The sequence below is a fragment of the Mustela lutreola genome, chromosome 8 (assembly GCF_030435805.1).
Source record: "Mustela lutreola isolate mMusLut2 chromosome 8, mMusLut2.pri, whole genome shotgun sequence".
NCBI classification, from domain to species: domain Eukaryota; kingdom Metazoa; phylum Chordata; class Mammalia; order Carnivora; family Mustelidae; genus Mustela; species Mustela lutreola.
Genome location: NC_081297.1, coordinates 17,933,848 through 17,951,779, shown reverse-complemented (window position 1 = coordinate 17,951,779; position 17,932 = coordinate 17,933,848). Strand labels below are relative to the sequence as shown.

Sequence of the window (17,932 nt, the reverse complement as noted above, 5' to 3'; positions counted from 1 at the left end):
TCCATGACAAGCAAGTGCTCTGTGAAGTTGAGAAAGATCAAGTGAGATAAGAGGAAGAATAAAGAGTCTGATGAAAATGCAAAAAATCGTGACAGTTACAAACAGGGTGAATATGGTGGTGCTCACCAAATCTTGAAATACAAAACAAGGTAAATTGATTCGATTTGATTCTTGCATGTGTAAACATGATCATATTTGTCCAAAATATGTAAGCAGAGGAAACATGGAATTCAGAGCGTTGTGAAACCTGTCGAGGTCAGAGCCCTATTGGCAGACTCTACTAGCTGGATGGCCATTGGGAGCCACCCTTGGCCACCACTCCTGTGTCGCTGGAGATGGTCAACCTGGGAAGGTCAGGTTCATTCTGCTTCTTAAAAGGAAGGGTCTGATATTTGTCAGGATCCTTTGGATTCCAACTGCCAGACACTTCATTCCAACTGGCCTCAGAAAAACAAGCAAAGCAGGTGTGTGTGTGTGTGTGTGTGTGTGTGTGTGTGTGTGTGTGTGTGTAGGAGGGTCTTACTGACCTATGTTGCTAGTTAGGATCCTGGTGTAGCTCACAGCTGAAGAGGCGGCTGCAGGACGGGCCCGCCGGGCCTACAATGAGGTCTTCCCTGTACAAGCCTGGCTCTTCTCTGGCTTTCATCTCGCAAACCTCTGCTGTTATTTAAATGCTGGTCTCATTCTCCTAGTACCTGAGACACACCGGTGACTGCGGTTGGCGCCCAGCTAGCACCTCCAGTGAAAGGAGTCCATTTCCTCGTGTCCAGATCAGTGGGTCCCAAACTGCCGTGGGCATCAGAATCATATAAATTTTGTGTTAAAGGGCAGATTTCAGAGTCACCTTCATAGTTTCTGTTTCTGTCCCTCTGGGATGGGGACGGAGTGCTTGAATATCCCGCTGGTTTCCGGGCACTGCTGATGCTGCTGGTCGTGCCAGGACTGCGGGGCAGACCTTTTCCTCTCCTCCGGGCTTGGCACATGCTGTTTGCTCTGCATTGCTTCGTCCTCATTGTTTTCACCATCATCATAGTCAAATTCAAGGCTTCACCTGCTTTTCTCACCTACTCCTCAGGATAGTCCCATGCAGTAGGTTGTTATTGTATTTGTAGTTATGATTATGTATAAATGAAGAAGAGAAGAGTTGAGTGCCTCGCATACATTTGGCCTTATGTAAGTTTTTCAACATATAGAGGGAATATTAGATTTTTTAAAAATGGCATTTGCAACATATTTTCCACCTTTCCCTCTCAGAATACTTCGTGAAAAATGACCAGGGAGGGGGACTGAATCATAATCTCACAAGGATGAAGAACCTGGAAAACGAGATGACAATAATAAAATAAATGTGTGGACACTGGAAACAGGGTTGGTAAATAATTCAGCAGATAGGAGAGCCAAAAAACCTTACCAGATTTGAGGGGGAAAAGTCCAGAAGCAGCCCCACTCTGCAGAATCCCAGAGAGCAAAGGCTAGAGGCACTAGTCCCCCTCTGCTGGTGACAGCACAGGTGGGGCTAAAACCAGTGTATATGGAAACACAGCTCAGCCCCCACCTGAACTCGGATCTGAGTGTCCTGGCCTACAGGCCAGGCTGACACGTCTCCCCGCCTGCTACGGCCAACCACAGGCAGATTTCTTTCTGGGAGAATGGACTAGACCAGAGAAAAGGCCTCCAGAGACTCCCAGTTGGGATCCTCAGGAAAACAGGCATGCAAGGTGATTTACAGGGAAGTCACCACCTGAAGCCACTCTGCACACACATCCCAAACAGCTTTTCATCCAGAAATACCTGTGCCACTGATCATGAGCCATTTCATATCATCTCTAAAATCAAAGCAAGATGCCAGTAAATGAAAAAGAAATGGTTAAGTAAGAAGGAAAGAGAAAGGCAACCGAATACAGTGCATAGAAGAAAATCTAAAAGGAGGAAAAAAGTAACTAAATTCCTAATTGATATCTTCCGAGAAATAAGACAAGATCTTGGATCTGGGAGAACAGAGAGCTGCTATTTTTAAAAAGAACTCTTGTAAATTAAAAATAGCATAGCTGAAGTTAAATATTCAGTAGAAGTTCGGAAGATAAAGTGGAAGAAATCTCTCAGAAAGTGGAATAAGGAGACACGGAATGACTAATAAAGACCAAATAAGAAAATGAGGAGACTAATCTGCAAAGCCCAATATTTGACTAATAGGTATTTGAGAGAAAGAATGAAGACAATGGTTGAAAAGAAAGATTACACAAATGAATTCCAAGAACTTGAGGATAGCAGTCTCTCAGCAGTAAGGTACTATGGGATGTCCTCAATGTCATCAGGGATAGCCATATAGGCTGTATCTATACATGAAGATAGGAATAGTACTCTCCAGAATGGTGGAGTGCGCAACATGTACAACTGTGTGTGGCAGTCCAATGAAGGCAACCCACACCGTGTCATTTCAAATAGATATTTCACAAAATATTAGGGATTTTAAAAAAATAGCCTCGATGCTTTCAGAGAGTACAAAGAAGTTATATCTAGAACCATAAGAACAAGAATGGTATCAGACTTCTCAACAGAAATATTGTAACCAGGAGACCATGGAAGGATGCCTTGCAAATTCCAAGGGAAAATGATTTCCAAGCTATAATTCTATACCCAGCCATCTCAGTATTCTTAATTGTAAACAGCAGAACCTATACGGTTAGTTTAAGCAGATAAGAAGTTTATTGACCTTACACTATTTAGTTTGTATATGGACTTTCCAGGTGAGCAAGAGAATGCCAGCCTACACGCCATATTGCCAGGATCCACACCCAACAACTGTTGTGGGGCTGCATCTGAGATCTGTCCACTAGCACACCTTGTCCAGACACTACAGCATCACAGCTGGCAGCAATGGTGAGGAAGGTCTGCTAATGAGCCATCTCACTCCTATGGAGCAGATGTCTCTGTCTCCACAGTTTACCAAAAAAAAAAAAAAAAAAAAGGAAACAGCCACTCTCTCCTGTTGCTGACTTCTGAGCTGAAATTACACAAGTGTATGTCCTTGGAAGGGTATAGGTTACACAGATCCTTCCCTAACCCTACTAGCCATAGAGAACATTCTGGATTTTGCCTTGGAAAAGTGAGACTCAAGACGTGGGACATTTACCAAGGGAAAGGTGACCAAAAGATCTTGCGTAGCACTGATAATAAATAATATTTACTATTCCAGCTAACTATTAAGAACAAGGGTAGAATAAACATATTTTTGGACACTGGTATCTCAAAAAATGTACCACCCCCTTGGCCTTTCTCAGAAATCTCCTGGCATGCATCCTACCTATGTAAGAGTATAAACCAAGGAAAATGAAGACATGGGATTTAGGAAACAGGCATCCATCTCAGATGAGGCAAAGGGAACCCCCATAATGGTGGTGGAAGGAACTTCCAAGTTGACATCTGGGTGGCTGGTCTACAGAGAAGCTGGAGTCGGGGGGCTCTGGGCTTCGGGGCGGCTGCCTCTGAGAACTGTGCATCACGAGGGGGATTGACACTACTGTTGAATAGTTTGGGGACAGATCAGTGACAGGAACACAGTAAACAAAGCAAATAGAAGATAATTATTACTTTTAGGGAGAACAAAAACGTTGTGCGGGAAAAGGAAATATAACCAAAATATGAAATGTTTATTCTCAGCTGTGAAAACATAATTGCATAATCATAAAATGTACACCCTGGATATTGTTTGGTAAAAATGAAATATATAATTGGGAAGAGAAGGTGGAGGGAAAGTATATATATGTCTGTAGGAGAGATAAAATCTTATCTAAAAGTAAAAACCGAGAAGTTTAAAAATATTTTTGTTAAATATAACTACATTATATATTTATATGTGTATAAATTACATTTATATTATAAATTCACATGTAAACCATTATTTTTAAATATGAGGCATATACCAGAATAAAGATTAAAGAACAGAAACCAGTTACTTCTGGGGAAGGGGGAGGTTGCGGCAGGGAACTATTTGCATTTTAAACTGTGTTGAACTAGTTGACTTTCAAAAGTATGAATATATAGAACTTAATAAAAATAATAATTTGAGAGTAAATTCAATATATTGCAGATTCTTGCAAGCTCTGCGTTCCAGATTTGAGTTGTCAGCACTGTTCTTAATGCTATGTTATGATGATCCAGACCTGAGTTCTTGTACTAGGGTGTGATACTAGAAATGGTATAAATGAGAGATCTATGGGTAACAGGAGAGAAAAGCAATGAATAAAGTTATATTCAGTCTATATTTAAATGAAGCTAGGGGGCACCTGGGTGGCTCAGTGGGTTAAAGCCTCTGCCTTCAGCTCAGGTCATGATCTCAGGGTTCTGGGATGGAGCCCCGCATCAGGCTCTCTGCTCAGCAGGGAGCCTGCTTCCTCCTCTCTCTCCCTGCCTCTCTGCCTACTTATGATATCTGTCTGTCAAATAAATAAATTAAATTTTTAAAAAACTTTAAATGAAGCTAGATTCAGGTCTCATTGATACAGATCAAAACATATGCTCAGGGCATAAGAATAACTAAAATTTCTAGGAGAAATGGCAGGAGAAAGAAACCACCATGTCCAGCAGGCTGAGAATTCCATGCTGGATCAATTAAGCCCCCGTAATGGTTGTCACCAGTTAGTCACTGAGGCATCTTTATTTTATAAATAAATAAAAATCTTAAAAAAAAAAAAAAAAAGGTTCACAGAGGAGGCTGGACTCAGAGCAACCTTGAAGGGAGAAAGGATTCGAATGGTAAGAGGGGGAAGAGGGGAGGTATCACTGGGCCCACACACCCGTGAATGCCGGCTGTTGCAAGGACTGTGGTGCATTCAGATCAGTAGAAAAACAGTTCTGTGTTCCCTTAAGGAGTTCCTGTGGAGCACTGGGGAAATGGTTGGATAGGTGGGGCAGGGCTACATTACAGAAGGTAATGACAGTCTGGAGAAAGAGGTTAAATTTGATGCATTAAAGATGGTCAACTTTATTTATTTATTTAGATTTTGTTTATTTATTTGACAGACAGAGATCACAAGTAGGCAGAGAGGCAGGCAGAGAGATAGGAGAAATCAGGCTCCCTGCCGAGCAGAGAGCCCGATGTGGGGCTCGATCCCAGGACCTGAGCCGTTCATGACCTGAACAGAAGGCAGAGGCTTTAACCCACTGAGCCACCCAGGCACCCCAAAGATGGTCAACTTTAAAACAAGGGAGTGATTTTTCTTTGATGTATCTTGACTTAAAATAGAATTCTAGTTTTTTCTTATTATAGGATTAAACCTACTAATTATAGAAAATACATGCATCTTAGGTATTTTTTGATATAGAGTCCGATGGGACAGTTCTGTTAGAAGTGGAAAAGCTTGAGGTTTGAGATTAGATCTAGGTTAAAGTCATAACATGGCCCCTAGTAGTCTGTGACCTTAGGAAGAGTTCCTTATTCTTCCTGAACTTTGGTTGATTTCTTCATCTTTTAAATTGGACAAATGTGGTAGACACTTTCGATTTTCTCAGTTCTCTCCCCCTTTCCCTGGAAACTTTCCTGTGCCCCCATCTGCAGGGATCAGTCCTTGGGAAGCCTTATACCCCCAGTGCTCTGAGTACACATCTGACTGAAGTTGTGTTCATCAGTTTAGTTCTTTTGGAAATTTGGCAAATTTGTCGGCCTGGGAGGGTAACATTTGAATTTAGAAGGCCCTGTGTGTAACCTCTTCCAGAGTCCTGGGGAAACAGAAGAGGTAGCTGGTTTGCAGAAAGCAAGGAGAAGAATGAAATCAGGTGCTGAGAGAGCTGGGTGATCGAACAAGAATCCCCAGATGTTCATTTCCAGCCCTGACCTCTTTTGAGGGCTCTGTTGCTGTCTTGTAGCCTTGTTGTAAGTTACCCTTTCTCCCTTAAGCTAATTCAAGGTAGTTTTTATTGACTTAAAATGAAGAGTCACATGAGATAAAAATAGCTCTTTGTATAGCTTACGCACTTCCCCATATTGCTTGGCTTAACCTCCAAATTTTGATGTTGGTCCTTGCTGGATGGAGATCCCAGTCACCATCTCTTCTCCTGGTACCACTGGTGGCCTCTGCTGCCCCCATAGTACAGCTTCAGTATGGCACCCATCACACCCATTATGGGGAGACTGTCATGGTTTCAGTGATACTGGTTCGGAGCCCCACAAGCCACAACTCCTCCAGCCATTTCTGGACTCCAAGGAAATACTGAAACATGGATCACAAGATCTCACTTCTCCAGCAGCTGCCCAAAGGGCCAGCTAACTCCAATCACTACTGTGGTCAAGTCCATCACTTGGCTTTTGTTATGCACCCCAAAATGTAATGTCTTTAAACAACACACCCTTTTTTTCCCCTCACAGTTCTGAGGGTGGCTGGGCTGTTCTGGTCTACGCTGCCTCTTCTGGCTGGATAGTATAGAATGGAGTTATAGGCCTGTTAGTTGGCAGCTGGTGGTCTGCAGAACCTCCCCCACATCTGGCAGTTGGTTCAACGTTAGCTGGGACAATTGCATGTAGCTTCTGTGTGTGGTAACAATGAGCCTAGGGTTATGCACATGGTGGCAGAGGTTCCCAGCAGTGAGAGAGGGCATGCCCCAATGCACATACGCTTTTCAAGTCTCCACTCAGCATCATATTTGCTAATGTCCCACTGGCCAAAGAAAGTCATATGGCCAAAACTAGATTCAAGGGGTGGAGAAAGAGACCTGTCCTCTTGCTAGGACTTGCTGCAAAGTCAGATTACAAAGGGATACATACAAGGATGTATACAGAAATGGTAGGAATTATTGTGGCCATTTTTGCAAACTCTACCACTGAGCTTTAATGCCTACTGGGCTGAACTTGGACGATTAGAAGATAGAACAGAAAGATCCACAATCGGTTTGTCTACTTTCTCCCCGTTGGTCTGTTCTGAGGTGCACGGATTCCACATGTGCTCCCCGGGGGTGTCCTGTGTGATGAGGTAACTGTCGTGATAGCTTTCCTTCCTTCCCTACTCCTCAGTCCCCACTCTTGCTGCCCTGGGCTAGTACCCACCAATAAAGCCTGCATACAGTCTTTGCCCTGGGTTTATTTCATATGTATGTATGTATTCTGAGCAAAGACACTATTACATCAGATTCTCGAGGGGATTAAAGAGGATATAATGTTTCTGGGTTATACTCCGTAAGTTAGTATTACTAACCAAAGTATTTCATAATAATAAAATCTTAATGGACTTTAAAAGGATAGGGATATCTCCCTTTACTGCACTTCCTTTACTGTGCCTTGCAAATATTGTGGTTTTTTTTTTTTACAAATTGAAGATTTGTGACAACCCTGTGCTGAGCAAGTCTACAGGGGCCATTTTTCTGATAGCATTTGCTCGTTTCATGTCTCTTTGTCACATTTTAGTAATTCTTGCAATATTTTGAATTTTCCATTATTATTATATTTGTTATGGTGATCTGTGTTCAGTAATCTTTGATGCTACCATTGTAACTCTTTTGGGGTTCCACAAACCACATTCTTATAAGACAGTGAACTTAACTGATAAATGTTGTGTGTGTTCTGACTGTTCTGCCGACCAGCCATTCCTCTGTCTCTCTCCCTCTACTTGGGCCTTCCTATTCCCTGAGACACAACAATATTGAAATTAGGCCAGTTAATAACCCTACAGTGGCCTCTAAGTGTTCACTGAAAAGGAAGAGTCTCATATCTCCACTTTAAGTCAAAAGCTAGAAATTATTATGCAGCCATCAAAAGAAATGAAATCTTGCCATTTGCGACAACATGGATGGAACTAGAGCGTATCATGCTTAGCGAAATAAGTCAAGCAGAGAAAGACAACTATCATATGATCTCCCTGATATGAGGAAGTGGTGATACAACATGGAGGCTTAAGTGGGTAGGAGAAGAATCAATGAAACAAGATGGGATTGGGAGGGAGACAAACCATAAGTGACTCTTAATCTCACAAAACAAACTGAGGGTTGCTGGGGGGAGGGGGTTTGGGAGAACGGGGTGGGATTATGGACATTGGGGAGGGTATGTGCTTTCGTGAGTGCTGTGAAGTGTGTAAACCTGGTGATTCACAGACCTGTACCCCTGGGGATAAAAATATATGTTTATAAAAAATAAAAAAATTAAAAAAAAAAAAAGCTAGAAATTATTAAACCTAGTGAGGAAGGCATGTCAGAAGCTGAGATAGGCCAAAAACTAGGTCTCTTGAGCAAAACAGTTAGCTAAGTCGTGAATGCAAAGGGAAAGCTCTTGAAGGAAATTAAAAATGCTACTCTAGTGAAACATATGAATGGTAAGAAAGGGAAAACAGCCTTATTGCTGATATGGAGGAAGTCCGAGTGGCCTGGAGAGAAGATCAAACCAGCCACAATATTCCCTTAAGCCAAAGCCTCATCAGGAGGAGTGTCCTGACCTTCTTTAATTCCATGAAGGCTGAGAGATGTGAGGAAGCTGCAGAAGAGAAGTCTGAAGCTAGCAGAGGTTGGTTCGTGAGGTTTAAGCAAAGGAGCCATCTCCACGACATAAAAATGCAAGATGAGGCAGCAAATGCTGATGTAGAAGTCACAGCAAATTATCCAGAAGATCTAGCTAAGATCATTAATGGAGGTGGCTATGCTAAATAACAGATTTTTAATATACATGAATCTGCCTTCTATTGGGAGAAGATACACCTAGGACTTTCATAGCTAGAGAGAAGTCAATGTCTGGCTTCAAATGTTCAAAGGACAGGCTGACTCTTGTCAGGGATAATGTAATTGACTTTAAGTAGAAACCACAGCTCACTCACCATTCTGAAAATCCTGGGGCCTTTAAGAATTACACTAAATCTACTCTGCCTGTGTTCTAGAAATGGAACTACAAAGCCTGGGTGACAACACATCTCTTTATAACATGGTTTACTGAATAGATTAAGCTCACTTTTGAGAACTGATGTTCAGGAAAGAAAGATTCCTTTCAAAATTGTACTACTCATCAACAGTGAACCTGGTCATTCCAGAGCTCTGATGGAGAAGTACAGTGAGATTAATGTGGTCTTCATGCTTGCTAATACAACATCCACTTTGCAGCCCTTAGGTCAAGGAGTCATTTTGACTTTCAAGTCACATTATTTCAGAAATATGTTTCATAAGGCCATAGACAGCTGCCATAGACACTGATTCCCCTGATGGATCTTGGAAAAATAAGTTGAAAACCTGCTGGAAAGGATTCCTCACGCTACATACCATTAAGAACATTCATGACTCACTCATGGGAAGAGGGCAAAATATCAAACATTTACAGTTTGGAAAAAGTTGATTCCAACCTGCATGGATGACTTTAAGGGGCTTAAGACTTGAGTGGAGTAAGTGACTACAGACAAGGTGGAACAGCAGGAGAATTAGAATTAGACGTGGAACCTGAAGACCTGAGTAGCTGCAATCTTGTGATCCAGCTTGAGTGGACAAGGAGTTGCTTCTTTGAAATGAGCAAAGAAAGTGATTTCTTGAGATGTGATCTGCTCCCAGTGAAGATGCTATGAAGACTGTTGACCTGACAACAAAAAATTTAGAATATTACATAAACTTAGTTGACAAAGAAGCAGCCGGGTTTGAGAGGACCGACTCCAATTTTGAAAGAACTTCTACTGTGGGTCAAATGCTATCGAACAGCTCTGCATCCTACAGAGAAATCATCTGTGAAAGGAAGAGTCTGTTGATGTGGCAAACTTCATTGTTGTCTTATTTAAAGAAATTGCCACAGCCAACCCAGCCTTCGGCAACCACCACCCTGATCAGTCAGCGGCCATCCACATCAAGGCAAGACCCTCTGTCAGTAAAAAAAATTACGATTTGCTCAAAGCTCAGATGACAGTTAGCATTTTTTTAACAATATAACATTTTTAAATTAAGGTAGGTGCTTTTTTTTTTTTTTTTTTTTAGAGATAATGCTATTACACACTTAATGTAAACATAACTTTTATATGCACTGGGAAAACAAAAAGTTCATTTGACTCATTATAATATTTGCTTTAGGGAAGCCTGGGTGGCTCAGTCTTTGAGTGTCTGCCTTCACCTCAGGGCATGATCCCAGGGTCCTGGGATTGAGCCCCACGTTGGGCTCCCTGCTCAGTGGGAAGCCTGCTTTGCCCTCTCCCACTTTCCCTGCTTTTTGTTCCCTCTCCCTGTCTCTCTCTCTCTGTCAACTAAATAAATAAAATCTTAACAAAATACATTTGCTGTATTGCAGTGGTCTAAAACATATGTCTAAGGTATGCCTTAGAAATTACACAAGCTACCTTCTCAATTCACACTGCAGTAAAACTAGAAATTAAAACACTCTAATTTGATGGACAAAAAGAAAAACAAAAACAAAACCTCAAACGTTCCTAAGTAGCATTTGGTCAATAATACAAACAACAGACTATTTACAAAGTAAGTGAAAAGGGAAAATTAATGTTTAGAAATCTTCATGGTAGACAGCCAAAACCATTCTCACAATTAAATTCCTTAATGGTCTTGATAAATAATAATAATAAAAAAAAGACAATAACAAGACCTAAAGTGAGTATTCTACTTAAGAGATTAGAAAAAGGACATAAAACAGACCCAAGGAAAGAGGTTACCAAAATAACAGAGGTGCAATGGAGTCCAACCTTAACTGGCTGCTCAGTCGATTTTTAGGAATTTGGGGAGGTGGTTGTTAAGTAGCCAGCACTAAAGAATCACATTAAATAAACTTCAGTAACTTGGGTTAAAAACAAAAATGTTAAATACTCAAGTTGTTACTTCTTAACTAATTTAGGTCATTTTGCTAGTATATATGCTCTTGAGTTTATTTAGGCCAATTGCATCTGTAGAGTGGAAATCCCAAGCATCTCTTTGCAACTCTGCATTTGTCGACACCTCATTGGCAGCTGGAAATCAGCCACGGTGGGAGTATTTACACCGTGGCATTTGGTAGGGCTACAAATCAGAGCACTTGTCTCCTCCTCCTTTTCTACAGAGCTGCTGTTAACGAGCATACCACTGGCCATCAAATAGATGATCTTTTTAAAGGAACATGAAATTCCCAGGTTGAGATTAGAATAACAGTAAAGCATAAAGATGCTTTATAAAGTTCAAACTTATTTCAGGGTGGTGGAATGCTCCAGCTTTCAGGGATACATTTCTTTCATTGTGATGCTTACAGTTAAATCAGTACTAATTAATGCAAGATGGACCTCAACATTCAAGAGTGAGCCAGGTCTCACAATGTTTTTTTGGATAAGTAATAAGTAAGGACTGGACGACACAGAAGTTTTCTGGCCAAGTCGCTGAATACTTCTAGGTTATTGGGGGGGAATGTATTGCGGTATATATATATATGGATTTTTGTCAAATGAAATATACCTTATACATGTTTTTCTATAAAACATGAGGAAAACATAAGTAGGCTGGTAAGTATTAAGTGAAAAAATAATGAATAGCAACAGTGACTAAATCCCTTTTTCACGGTGGGGGTTATTTACTTTGGCTTTGGGATAATTCTTAGTAAAAAATTCTTTGTAAGGGTGCGTGGGTGGCCAAGTTGGTTAAGCGTCTGCCTTCAGTTCAGGTCATGGTCCTAGTGTCCTGGGATCAAGTGCAGTATCAGGAACCACATCTGCCTTCCTACTCAGCAGGGAGTCTGTTCCCTCTCCCTCTGCCTGCTGCTCCCCCTGCTTGTGCTCCAGCTTGCTCTCTCTGTCAAATAAATAAAGAAAATCTTTTTAAAAATTCTTTGTAACAATTTAAATTAAGACATTTTAAACCGTAAGCTTAGTTTAAAAAATAAATTAATGTTAATTTAAAATACAGAGTTATGTTAATTAAGTTGGTTGAGGAAAAAGTGGGAGCCAGGGCCCAGCTCCTTTAGGTACCAATAGTTTATTCCTGCTTGGTTTTTCAAATTCACTAAACTGATTTTAGGAAGAAAAGGTTCTCTTGATTCACTCTGTATACCTGATTAAGTTTTTTTTTTTTTCACATTTCATCGTATTAATATTTATACATAATGCAGAATGGATTTTGGAGGAGAAATTGTAGTGTGAAGGAAGTTTCTGACACAGCTCTCTCCTTTATGTCCAAGTTGTGCTGTGGTCCTGTGAGGGAAAGGAAATACTTTGGAGTAATTTACCCCTAGAGCAGAGTATTACTGAGGTGTCAATGCTTCAGTTTTTAAGAATGCTTAATTTGTGCCCAAGTTCTTATGGCCTATAGAATATATTCCATCTCTTATTTCTTCATTTGATTTTTTAAAAAAGAGTTATCATTAGGCTTCAGCTTTTTTTTTTTAAACCAAGACCTTTCCTTATGCTAATAATTATTTTTACAAATTCTCTTTAAATAAGGTAAGATTTATTTTCAAGTCTGTTAGAAAATTTTCAGCTTGAAAATAAACCATTTCCAAAGATGTCTTTGAACTCAGTCTGACATCTGAACTTTCTTTTTAATTTGTTCTTGGCATTGTTAGTTCTTGTGCATTCCCTGGGCTTATTAGAGCATGTGAAGCTCTTACGACTTTCAGTTAATATAATAAAACCTGTTAGTGTAAATTTATCTTAGTGTTCTGCATGTGTTTGCTGATTCTGCACACTTGAGTCATTCAGATCTAAATATAAAAGATCATATTTTGAAAGTAAGGAACGAAATGATCCTTTCCAATTATGTTAAAATACTTAAGCCTTTGGATTTAGTTTTAGTCTAGATTAAAGATCTCTGGGAAATATGACTCTGCATGTTTTTTCATCTGCCTCTGGGAGATAACCTAGTTGGTTTATAACATATGTGAAAGTGGATTTTCTTTTCTTTTCTTTCTTTCTTTTCTTTTCTTTTTTTTTTTTTTAAGATTTTACTTATTTATTTGAGAGGGACACAGAGAGAGGGAACATAAGCCGGGGAGTGGGAAAGGGAGAAGCAGGCTTCCTGCTGAGCAGGAAGCCCAATGCAGGGCTCAATTCCAGGACCCTGGGATCATGACCTGAGCTGAAGGCAGGCGCTTTAAGGACTGGGCCACCCAGGTGCCCCGTTAAAGTGGATTTCCAAGCGGAATGGGCTAACGTGAGATTTGGGTGACTCTAGTAAACAAAATGGGATGCAGGATAGACATTATGGACCATACCTCTTATTGGGTCATGAAAATCTATCCCTGGCTGTTTAAGTAAGTACTCAGTTTGAGCCATTAAGCATGACTTGAAGAGTCTACTGTTAAATAGCTCTTTTACCTACCTAACCTGGATAAATAAATATTTGTTAAGTGACAGGTAAGAAAATCATAATCTAGAGTAACAGTCCATGTTTTCCAGCTAATTTTATGTTTTTATTTGAAATCTCTTACCTTTCTAAATGTAAGTTTAAGTAACAATCTGGGTTATTTTATTCGTGGATTTGCCCAAGTGAAATTGAGGGCTTTATCTGCAGTCTATTTTTATATCATGATAATTCATCCATTGGAAGCAAGTTTGACATGCTGAGGACGAAGTGGTGTCTTCTAATGAGGACTCCCAGAATAGAAGCAGCATATTAATAAACCCACCCATCACCCACATGAAATCCACTAATTGAGCATTGTTTGTCAGCTAATCACAGGTCACGCCTGTGCTGACATTTCTCTTCCCCATCTTTAAATTTCACTAATTCCCAGCTATTGAGCTCATTAGGTGTTTTTAGTAGAATAAAAGGGTAGTAAGCTTTGAAAAATGATAAATGATGGTTGTTTACTTAAATTCCAAAAGCAGAGTCTTTAAAAAATACCTTTTGTATGAATTTTAAAGACCCTCTAATTGATTACAATGACGAGTTAATAATCAAATCTGTCATTACCAGAACAGCTACTACTACTTGATTGATTTTAACCAATAGGTATCAAGTAACTGATGGTCCTTAGCACAAATAGGGTGTCCCTATAGAATAGACTCTTTGGCTAACATATTATGGATATATTTTAAGATTTTTGTCTTCTTTGTTGTCAGTCAATTAAACAGGAAACAGTAAGAGATTTCACAAATACCTATGAGGGTAGGGTAGGGTCGGCATGGAGCTGAATTTTTTTTTTCTTTTTCTTTTTATGGGAGGTTTAGCTTTATTTCTACTCTCAAACTCTTTTAACTTTGCATAAAGTCCTCATCCTGACCTCAGAGATGGCAGAAACTATAATAAGCAACCCCCCACCCCAAACAATATGTGAATTTTAATGTCTCTCTCTCTGGGGAATGGGAGGTTACACTACATACTTTGGGAGACATCCCAAAGATTGTCTGGCACTTTGCTACAGAAATGCTTTGGTCCAATCTCTTGTTGACTTAGGATACTAAAAGGCACAGAAAATGGGCTGCTCAACCCTCTGACCTGGGGTAGGGCAGAAAGTAGACAGCAAGGTGGTCTGGGACAGATGGGCAGACCATAGGAGTGTGTTCAAGTTCTTGGACACAGGTAGTTGATCTTGGGTGGCTGCTGAGGCAGCCACAGATGCTGCTCTGGTGGCCTTCATCTGCCTAGTTCACCAGCTCACTGGAACCATAGTTGGTCTTCCTCTGGGCCCCCTCCATGGAGTCACTGGCATGGGTGATGTTCTGCTGATGTGGATGCTAAAGTCCTCCCTGATGGTGCTGGGGCAGCCTCAGCTGAGCTGGGGGTCCATCATGGCCCCTGAGGCATAGACCATGTTGGGGCCTTTCTAGACCACGGCCACCATGGGGCCAGAGCTCATGTAGCTGATGAGGCTGGGTAGAAGGTCTTCCTCCTCAGGTCACGGTGGTGCTCAGCAAGGATGTTCTCTGGTGCCTGCGATATCTTCATTTCTATGAGCTTGAAGTCCCTTCTCTCAAAGCTTGGGATCACATCCACAAGGAGTCACCAGTGCACCCCATCTGGCTTCATGACAAGGGTCCATTCCTGGGTCCAGGAGGGCCCTCCTGAGCTGGGATCCAAGAGCAGGCTTGGCCAAGTGCTGGGGACACCATGAACTGCTCAGCAGCCCTGGCAGTGAGGCGTACCCCAAGAAGCTACCCATGACCCCCCTACTGGCTCTGAACGTTTTTTGGTAATAGACATGTTTGCCTGTAACATTTACCAATTAGTTGCTATCCACATGAATACCTGACAGCAAATTTGTTATATTCTAGCACTGTGATTGTGGTGAAGTTGGCATATACCTGAAAATTTAAGAGAAGTATTCATTTTTTCAACAGATATTTAAGTAATGAAGTAGGAGATGAGGCTGGAGGTGGGGGCGGTGGCCAGGAATTGTAGTGTCTTGTAGGCAACAGCAAGGAGTTTGGGCTTTAATTCTAAGCAACTTGGAAAGAAATTGAAGGGTTTTAAACAGGAGAGTAAACAAAAAAAAAAAAATTTGATTTACTGTCTAAAAATATCTCTGTGCTGAGTAGAGAATAAGCTGCAGTAAGGCAAGAGTTAAGGGTTTATGGCAATAGTCAAGGCGAGAAAGGATGGCAGCATAAATTGGGGATGAGTCAAGGGCAATGGAGAGAAGTTGGCAGCCTCAGGTTGTATAGTCTAGAAACGGGTAGTTGAGCAAACAGAAAATGTATACTCTACTTAATACCTAGACCTTCCTTTCTTAAATGAAAGATGATCTTGCCTCTCTTCTGAATTCTTCAACCTCAAGTTTTGGAAAAAGATCTACAAATCATGCCATCTCATCCATTCTATAGTTAAGTGTCTGAACAGAACTGTATGACAGGGCTTGCAAAACAGAACAGAACAAACAGACCACTAAATATTTTCAAATGATGTCCTGACAGAACTTTCTAAAGTTCCAGGTGAGTGATTTTCAATGCAGAAAGAAAGGTAAAGTTTTCTCCCTGTTGAATGATCCAGGATAATTGTTGGTGAGAACATAGTTCCTATGCTGGTCAAGCCAATTTTCTACTGAGTGGAAATGCAGCGTGCAAGGAAGTCGCACAGGGTATGGGAAGGCCAACAAGTGACACTGAGGTTATCTGAGCAGCAGTCCAATATTTGGGCCATGTCATCAAATTATTTGTGATTCTCATATACATCCTGAAAGGTCAATTTGGTTGAGGAGATTTTTGATTTGAAGCTTTCAGGAAATGATTTAGTGAGGTTGGTCTGGCTGGGAAGAGAAGCCATCACTTCTTTTTATGTGTTATTCCTACTGACTGTTTTGGGACAACACCAATACAGGGAGGCACTGAATTTTCTGTGAACACATTTTTTCATCTATTTGAGGATATAACAGATAAGCATGCAAAAGCAATAAACAAAATACCTTGAACTCTGAGAATTCCAAGATGGCAGAAAGAACATAGACCTGGAAGTCAGCCGTAGCTCTGAATCCTGCTTCTTGCTTCTATCAACTGTATGATTTCAGGCAAATTACTAACCTCATCATCTTTTTTAGTTTTATCTGAAGGAAAAAAAAAATGGAGGTTTTGTTTTTGTTTTTTCCTTCCCGTTTGCTAGGATTAAATAACAAAAACCTGAATGGATTTTCTTTTTTTTAAGTAAAAAGGAAAACTGTGAACAGTAATATGTACTTAATGTACATTTTGAGATTCAGGAAAGAAATTTTGAATTCAGAGCAAACAAAACAAAACGAAACAATCCCCAGCATCCTCATGTTGAAGGAGTTAGGATAACCATTGATAAGAAAAGATAAGAAAACCGTTAGCATATCCATTTGTTGTAATTGTCTCAAGGTTTGAGATGAATGGGAGTGTTAGCTTTCATGCTATTGAATAATCAGAGACTAGAGAAGCCTAAAATGTACAAAATGTGCAGTACAGGCAAGTGTAAAAGGAATTAGAAAGGGAAAGATGAGTGTAGGCTTTTAGTAAAGCTGGAAACTATTAGTCTCAGAAGGCTGATCAGAATGTGGATAAGCATGTGGGAGAAGGGTGTGACAGGAAACTGGAAATATCTATTACCTTTCTTTTCTGCACTGAAATTCTCTTCCCTGGCCGGCATCCGGGCTCGCAGGGCCAGCCAAACCAGATGATCTTTCTGTGTTCCTTTTCTGGTTCAATTTCTGCAGGACTCTGACTCGCAGCCAGAGTAACTCAAAAGGTCTCTGCTTTCAGAGCAGGTTTTCTGCCAACTCCTGTCTCCACATCTTCAAAATCAAGGTAGACTCTTATGCTGCCAAATGCACTGGGACAAAAAGCAGAATGACTCCAATTTCTTAGAAGCAATGATACACACGGAGCTCCTCTCTTCTGCAATGAAGCTTATGGAGTGCTTTGTAAAATAGAGAGATCTGGAAATCGGGCTTCATCTCCAGGCCTGAGAGAACTCAGAATCTAGGCTAAGGGGCTGTGGATATGTGGAATGAGACTGCCCTGAGATTCAAGTGGAAAAATCCACCCATCGATGGGTGGTGAAGAGGGACGGGTGTTCTGCGAAGGAACGACAGCCCTATAGACGGTTGCTGTTGGGAAATGAGCAAAGTAAATGACTAAATGGCAATGAACAAAATAGCTTAAATACTGAGAATTCCAATATAGCAGAATGAGCAAAGTAAATGAGCAAAGACGGAGGAACCCTGACCATAGTGTGCATTCAGTGAATGTGAATTATTGTCTCCAGTGTTTCCTAATTTGCCTAGTGATAAAAAACCACATGGAGGGACTTGTTGAATTCAAAGATTTCTGGGCCCCTCACCAAAGATTCTATTTCAACTGGCCTAAAGAGAGGGGGGTGTGGAGTTTCTATACTTAGCCAATGTTCCAGAATTCCTTTGTTTCTCTCAGTTTAGAAAACGCCACCTTAAAACAACTGTTCTCAGGGTTTGGGTGCTCTGGTCCCCTAGGTACTCCACCCTTAAAGTCCTCGGTAGGAGTGAAGAATCTGCATTTTTAGGAGTCCAGGGTAATTCTGATACCTGTGGTGAGGGAAAGGGGCTTGCGCGCCCCCCACCCAATAAATGTCTCCTCAAAGAGATTCACTGACT

General features: G+C 40.9%; 1 pseudogene; it reads right to left on the bottom strand.

Annotated features, from left to right (window-relative positions):
- Nucleotides 1-14,336: 14,336 nt before the first annotated feature.
- LOC131839685 (nucleoside diphosphate kinase, mitochondrial-like) lies at nt 14,337-16,950 on the bottom strand (annotated as a pseudogene).
- Nucleotides 16,951-17,932: the final 982 nt, after the last annotated feature.